Below are 8,007 nucleotides of genomic sequence, written 5' to 3' on the forward strand. Positions count from 1 at the left end.
CTAACAGCAGAAGGACTGGGAATGACTGGTCACTATGACACACACTGACCACCAGGGGGCAGATGCTCAATGCAGGAGCTGCCCTCTGGTGGTCAGGGCGCTCTCACATGGGAGGAGCTCTGCTCAGCCACAAGCCAGGCTGATGGCTGCCAGTACAGCGGTGGTGGTGGGAGCCTCTCCTGCCTCCTCAGCAGTGCTAAGGATGTCCGACTACAGCTTAGGTCTGCTCCCTGCTGGCAAGTGGACATCCCCCCTGGGCTGCCGGGCTGCCAGAGGGATGTCTGATTGCCATCTTAGGCCCAATCCCCCAGGGAGCGGGCCTAAGCCATCAAGTGGTCATCCCCTGAGGGGTCCCAGACTGCGAGAGGGCACAGGCCGGGCTGAGGGACCCCCCTCCCCGAGTGCACAAATTTTTGTGCACCGGGCCTCTAGTAGAATAATAAGCGGGCAATTGGTGGAGCCTAACAGCTGGGAGTGACACCAAAAGCGGCAGACAGTTTAACAGGGAGATCAGGGAAAGAGACTGTCAAAAAGAATACTGCCAAAGCCAGGTGACTGAGCTGACAGAAATTATAGAAGACCTAACTATATGGTAAGGCACCCTATGTTCACAGGTTGGAAGATTTAATTTAAAATGACAACACTCCCAAAATTGATCTATAGATTCAACACAATCCCCAGCAAAATCCCAGCTATCATCTTTGCAGAAATGGACAATGTTATTCTAAAATTCATAGTAAATTTACAGAACAGAAATAGCAAAAATAATCTTGAAAAAAAGAAAAAGGCCTTACACTTCTTGATCTCAAAAATTACTCCAAAGCTACAGTTATCAAGATGGTGTGGTACTGGCATAGAATAATCATATAAATCAATGGAACAGAATTGAGTGTCCAGAAATAAACTCTCATATTTATAATTAACTTTATACCTTCATGGTGCATATGTGGCAATAACCAACCCAAATTTTCATTAGTTGTCTATCCTGCTTTTGAAGAGTAACTACAACAAAGTTCTTAGCACAATTATTCATAAGAGGTAAAAATAAAAACAATCCAATGTTCATCAACTGATAAATGGATAAGTAAAACATGACATATACATATAATGGGAAATTATTCAGCAGTAAAAGCGTCACTGGAAAGGGACCAGGCTTGGATGGGTCTGCCTTGGCTGGAGGGTAGTATGTGGGGTTTTGACTTCCTGCAGGAAAGATTTCATAATGCGAGTCCAGGTGATTGAGAGTATGTTTACTAAAGGAGGGGACAGTGAAACAAGGAAGTGCTTAGGATAGAAGAAGCAACAGGAGAGGGTAGGTGGGACTGCTTTGGCTCTCTAGAAATAATATAGAAAATATGTAACAGGGCTGCTGTTAGCTCACTGAGAAGTCAGAGCAAAGGGGACCTTGGAGACAGGTTCAGGGGGTAAGCCCAGGACAAGTTGCCGCTGTTCATTGCTTTCCTGCTTGCAAGTCTTGTGGGGACCCTTAGAGAGAAAAGTAAAGATGCCCTGTCACATGGCTGAGCAGCATCCAGGGCATGGAGCCACTGGCTGTGGGCATGGACCCTCAGACTACCTGGGCCCTAGCGCTGGGGGCCCAGGAGCTACCTCCAGGTCTGCCACTGGCTGGCACGGGGAGTCACCCCATTTAGAAAAAGTAAAAAAGAAAGGTAAAGATGCACTCCTGAGAGGGAAGATGTGTGTGGGCTGGGCATGCTGCAGAGACAGCCTGTGCTGGGTCTTTGTGTTGAAGGTTATTATCTGTTTTCTAAAGGTGGGAACTTTAGGGGAGGTTTTAGGGGAGAATCTCAGTAGAATATTCATCAGCTTTATACTCATGCTCTAAAATGAGATTTATTCCCCTGACTTCATTCATCCTTGGGTGTGGTTAGCAAAAATAGTACTAATTAGATTTCTGTTATTTATTAACCTGGATAGGGTGATTTAAGCAATTTACCCTCTGGTTAGAGGTGATAAGTATAAACCATTTACTATTTTAAAAAATATATTTATTGTTGAAATATTGCATGGTTCAGAAACAGTAATATTCAATACCTCAATTACTTTAGGAAATGTTCTGTTTATTCCAACAGGGGCTATATACACAGAAACAGAACACACACACACACACACACACACATTTACTTTTAAGTGTCCTTGGTAAGGGAAGATAGGATTTTGTGACTAACTAGATGGGCTGCTTGGCCATTTAACTATCTGTCTCAGTGTCCCTATTCCACTTGTCCTGGTTTACTAATCTGTCTCAAGAGAATGAAGTACTGTTATATGCTACAACATAGACGAAACTTGAAAACATTAAGCTAAAAGTGAAAGAAGCCATTCACAAAAGATCACATATTATATGATTCCATTTATATGAAACATCTAGAATGTATAAATGTAGAGACAAAAACTAGATTAGAGATTATCTAAGGCAGTGAGAAGAAATGGAGGGGTTTTTTGGGGGTCAGAAAAATGTTTCTAAATTGGCTTATAGTAACTTTATCAATAATTAAAAATCATTTACTATGCACTTTAAATGGGTGAATTATACAGTATGTCAATTATATTGCCCTAAATCTATTACATGGAGAGAGGGAGAGAGGGAGGTTGGGAGGGAGGAAGGTAGCACCCTAATAGGTAAGATGTTCTGGCCTGTGTTCCCGATTAAGATTTTACTTGCTAATGATCAGAAGGAGCCTGTAAGTACTATATGTTCCCATTCACCTAGCAGCATGGATGCCACGGGTATCTTACAAGTTGCACTTTAACTACTCAAAGACCTTAGCTTCTGGAAACCTTCCTCACATCACTATCAGTTACAATTTAGAGCCAAAGAGAGTCCTGGAGTAGAACTTGAGTGTGATCACCTCTCCCTTAATACATCAGTTCTACAATTCTACAAACATCTTTGTAAGGATGAAGAGATGCTGAGAAAAATCTGATTTTAAATGTCTGGACTTACGCGAAGCTCCTTTTCTTTAATGAAAGTATGAGTATGATTATCCTTTATTAAAATAGTTAAGATTAGTAGCCTTCTTGATTTGCTCAAGCTAGAAAGGAGCTTATAGGAAGAGAACAGATTAGGGTCCCCTCTTTCTTAGCAAAAGTAGGGACACTGTTCTTCAAACTTCTCCATCCTTCCTCTAAATACCCCAAGGCTCTCTAATTACATATATACCCACATGAAAATCTCTCCTTTATCTGAGAAAGACTCTCTTGAAGCCAGAGGTTGCCATATGTTTCTTCCCCAGGGCCTTATGTTGGGCAGAAATCATGAGTCGTGTTTTCAGTTCTACTTGGTTAGGGAAAAGAACTAGCCCATCACCACTGCAAGCCAATCTCCTCCTGAATCTGTTCTATATTTGGATTTTTCACTTCCTTTTGGACACATAACAAGCAGGATTAAATCAAGACCTTAATTCTTCTCTTGGGGATTAGGAACAAGAAATGTGTGGTTTTTTTCTAGATAAAAATGCAAGTTAAAAATGTTTATTATGCTAATTTTATATCAGAACACAAGTGTTGGGAATGACAAGAACAGCACTAGGTGTTAGACCAGAGAGGTCAGACCAAACCTGGGTTAAGCAATCTCGGTACTTGGGTTCTGACTAGGAAAGAATTCACAGCCAAGACCCAAACTGTAAGAGAACATTTATTTGGAAAACACAGAGGTAGAAGAAGTAATTCCTAGAAGAAATGGGCTTAGGAAACAAGTTATAGAGGTAAAGGAAGGGCTCTAGGAACTTAGAAGTGAGGAAGATAAAGGTACTGCCTGGGGGGTAAGGTGGGAGAGGAGGAAGGAAAAGACACTGGCATGCTCTGGGGAGCGAGAGCTGGGTCCTCCTCCTAAGGGTTTTACGGGTGGAGATTTTAGGGAGGCTCCAGGGGAGGTCTCAACAGAATATTCAGCAGCTCTGGTGTGTCCAGGTGTGTCCTTTCAGAGTCTAGATCTCCACTGATTGGTCAGTGCCAGGGCGGGGGTCATTATTCAATGCAGCTGATCCTGAGGACAACATGGCATTGCTTGTCTGGTTTTGCTGCTTTTCTGGGCCTGGAGTTGAGATACAACTGAGGCCTAGATGTTATCTCTAGGGAGGAAAGGTCAGGGGGTCCAAACTGCATGACCGGCAATATGGTAGGGGAGGATGTCTTTTGCTAGGCACACAGGGCTTTCTGCCCTGGTGACCTTCTGTACCTGGCCATAGTCCTTGCCCTGCTCAGATCAGTCTGCCTAACACAAAAGGATGTTACATCTACCAGCTCAGTTCCACATAAATTAAAGGCAAACAGAAGTTTACGAGGAAGAGACGGCAAAGGAGGGAGATATTTTAGACAGACAATGTTACAGGACTGAAGGTACTGATGCCAAGAAGGTAGATGTGTTCAGGAAACAGTGAAGGGGAGGTTTGAACACTGGAATGATTGATGATTGGCAGTAAGGTGTTAGATGGTGGGAGAATGAGCTGAAAGTGTAAAAATGCAAACAAGGCCATAAGTGAAAGGGTACACCACAAAATGTAGCAAGGCTAGCTGGCACACCCAGCGGGGTGCTAAAAGTCTTGTAAGGATTTGCAGCTTGCTTATGAAAAAATTAGCTACAATGGCTGCCAGAGGCAATCCTTCCAGTCTTTGGAGAAAATGATAGTTTTCTAATCATAAGAATATTATCTCACTGTTTTCTCCTAATCATTTCATATCAATTAGCTAAGGGAAAATACAATCTCAGAAAAACTTGCCTATACTGTGGCTCCACACTGTGCTGTTGGTGTAGCTGTCAAAAAACACAGGCTGTAACACCCATACAATGCTTGGTCATGTTCTTTCCAGAGATGATCTCAGAGGTGAATGTTTACCAGCCAAAAATGGACATTCCAAAAGGATTGTAAACTTTTCTCAAAGTTTAGAGTACCTTCCAATGAGGTCTGGTAAAAGCAAAGACTGGAAAATAGAAGCTTGTCTAAATCTTCATGTCAATAAAAAGGCTATAAAAAGACCAGAATGGCTAAAAAATCCTCTTGATTCTACTGCGGGAGCAGAAGCACACTATTTGAAAATCTGGGTTATTGTTGGAAAGGTTTATATATTTACTTTTAGACACTTAAAAAGAGGGTATTGTAAGTGCAGTAGCATTTCCTCAGAACTGTAATGGGATTTGAATTGTATTTCTAATTATTCTCTACCGGGTAGAGTCTACCCAACTGAAGAAAACATTAATTCTGTTTTTGTTTGTTTGTTTGTTTTTCAGAGCAGGGGTCTTTAAGTTACCTATAAAGATGGCATCTTCAAAATGTTGTAAATATTACTGTACCAACCATTTAAAGCAGTGGTTCTCAACCTTCCTAATGCCGCGACCCTTTAATAGAGTTCCTCATGTTGTGGTGACCCCCAATTTCATTGTTACAAATTGAACATAATTAAAGCATAGTGATTAATAACAAAACAATATGTAATTACATGTTTTCCGATGGTCTTAGGCGACCCCTGTGAAAGGGTCGTTTGACCCCCAAAGGGGTCGCAACCCACAGGTTGAGAACCACTGATTTAAAGCCTATTTTCTGTAACTAAACAGGTCGCAGTTTAGTGATATCAGTGGTAGGACAAAGTTTTCAAAGTTATTTCTCTATTGAGATTTCTACACTAACAAGCTTGAGATACAACTTTGCACAGCATGGGTGATCATAATCTGATCTGATTGTTAAAGACCCCCCATATTAAAGTCATGTGAGAATAAATAAATCATCTTTTCTATCAAAGAACAGTTTAGACCAGTGATGGCGAACCTTTTGAGCTCGGCGTGTCAACATTTTGAAAAACCCTTACTTAACTCTGTTGCCGTGCCACATATAGAAATTTTTTGATATTTGCAACCATAGTAAAACAAAGACTTATATTTTTGATATTTATTTTATATATTTAAATGCCATTTAACAAAGAAAAATCAACCAAAAAAATGAGTTCGCGTGTCACCTCTGACACGCGTGTCATAGGTTCGCCATCACTGGTTTAGACAGTCGCCATGTTGGCCGCATGACAGCTCCACTGGGAGCACCATCTTGAAATAGCAAAGGCCAACCCCTCCCTTTGAACTAGCCAATCGCGAAAGACTGGGTGCCTGAGCTCCAGTCAAGGGTGAGGGACCGGTCACACACATAAGGGAATATAAAGCCAAGCAGACTGCCTGCTTGGTGTGCGCGGGCTTCCAGACCATGTGCGCACGCCCTTCTGCATAGAAGTAAAGATGTTTGCCTTGCTGCCTGGCTCCTGAGTATAATTTGTCTTCTACCAGGGTCCCTGAATTTTAGGGGATCGCCTTATTTCTTACAGTCATCAGCACTACCCGAGTCAAGAATTACTAACTGGTGGTTCTCTTAAAAAAATCCCTCTCAGATACTGTATTACTTGATACAATTGTTATGCTTTTTAACCATATAAACCAATAAACAAAGCATGTTAGGGTCTACACGTATAGCAGGGTCTAACTTTTCAACATTTTAATAATGTAGAAAAGCTGGATATATTTCTATTGCTTCGATTTTTTTAAACAGTATTTATATACCTGTTGGGAAGATGCTGCAAATGTTCACTGTTAGATATTAATAAGCCTATTTTAGTGCCAGACACCATCCTCCTGAACTAAATTGCCATTAATAAATATTTGTAAAAATAAAAATTCCCAGTTGTGTTTTTTTTAAAAAAATAAATTGGCCTCTATTTATTACATATGCATTTGCTCATCATTCTCAAGTACTCATTACCGATATACATACAGTATATATTTGCATATATATGTGTGCACACACATTCATTTTTGAAAAATGATGAAAACCTTATTTCTTTTATTTAAAAATAACACCCACTGAAACTTGGATAAAAACCTTCTAATAAAATCTTATCTTAAAACAAATATATATCAAATGACTTTATCCTGGACACTATACAAATTCTTTCCCACTTTAAAACTCTACAGTGATCATTCCAGTTACATGCCAAATAACACAATTAAAGTTAGGTATCACAGACAATAGGCTGATTGTGTTTTTGAGCTATGCACTTCAATTGCCCTGTCTCTAGATAAACTAACTTGCAGGCTGCATTCTTCTTTTGTGCCTTTATTTTTTCTGAGAAGGGCAAACCATCCTTGAAGACTTATTGCTATTTTCACAACCACAGATTTTCTTTTGTTTATGGAAAACTAAAATTCAGAGAAAACGCACAAAATAAAGTCATTCCAAACCAGAAATAATGCATTTTTTCCTCATTTATTCAAATTCACTGCAGGAAGTAAACACTAAAAGATTAAAAAACAAAACAAAAAAAAATTCACACTGCAGTATGTACAGTTTCAAGACATCACATGAAGAAATTAAGTTTCTAATAAAAATGACAAATTATATAATGAGATCGCATCAAAATTGGTTGTGTAAACCCCAGATTCACACCATGAATGGTGATGTGCTTGTATTCCAGTATACTGGAATACTCCTGGCATAATATTGGTTTCCAATGGGATTAAAAAATTCATGAAAGTAGTTGTGTGAACTCTATGTTGAAAAGTGGTTGACTTGATTTTAAAAAGTTTTAAGACCCTTGGATCCAAAGCACATTCTTTCACGAAGCTGAAACCACAGAATTCATGTCTAGAAATGGAATACTGCCATGTTGGGATGAACATCTGATTTGACTTAAGACATTTTGCCAAATGCAGAGATGCACAGGATCCCCCATGCACTTTTCATGCAGCAGGTAATCACAACTTAAATAAAAGGTTTATTCTATACATGTATCCAGACTTGCAACTGTATACATACATGCACAAATTTTAAACCTGTCAGATTATATTTACACTTATACATGGAATATACAGAAACCAAAGAGATTAAAAGGCTTTTCTGTTGCATTAGAACAATACAAAATATGTATTTTTCATTAAGGAAATTATTATTTACATCATCTTTAAAAACCGATTTTAACATCTTCATGTAACAAGTCTATATATATATATAT

The 8,007-nt window shown here is 39.6% G+C and overlaps 1 protein-coding gene across 1 annotated transcript in view; it reads right to left on the reverse strand.

The window, feature by feature from the left end:
- Positions 1-8,007, reverse strand: part of NRIP1 (nuclear receptor interacting protein 1) — a 121,170-nt gene that overhangs the window by 10,266 nt on the left and 102,897 nt on the right. The window lies entirely within an intron of this gene.

This window comes from Myotis brandtii, unplaced genomic scaffold, assembly GCF_000412655.1.
Source record: "Myotis brandtii unplaced genomic scaffold, ASM41265v1 scaffold179, whole genome shotgun sequence".
NCBI lineage: Eukaryota > Metazoa > Chordata > Mammalia > Chiroptera > Vespertilionidae > Myotis > Myotis brandtii.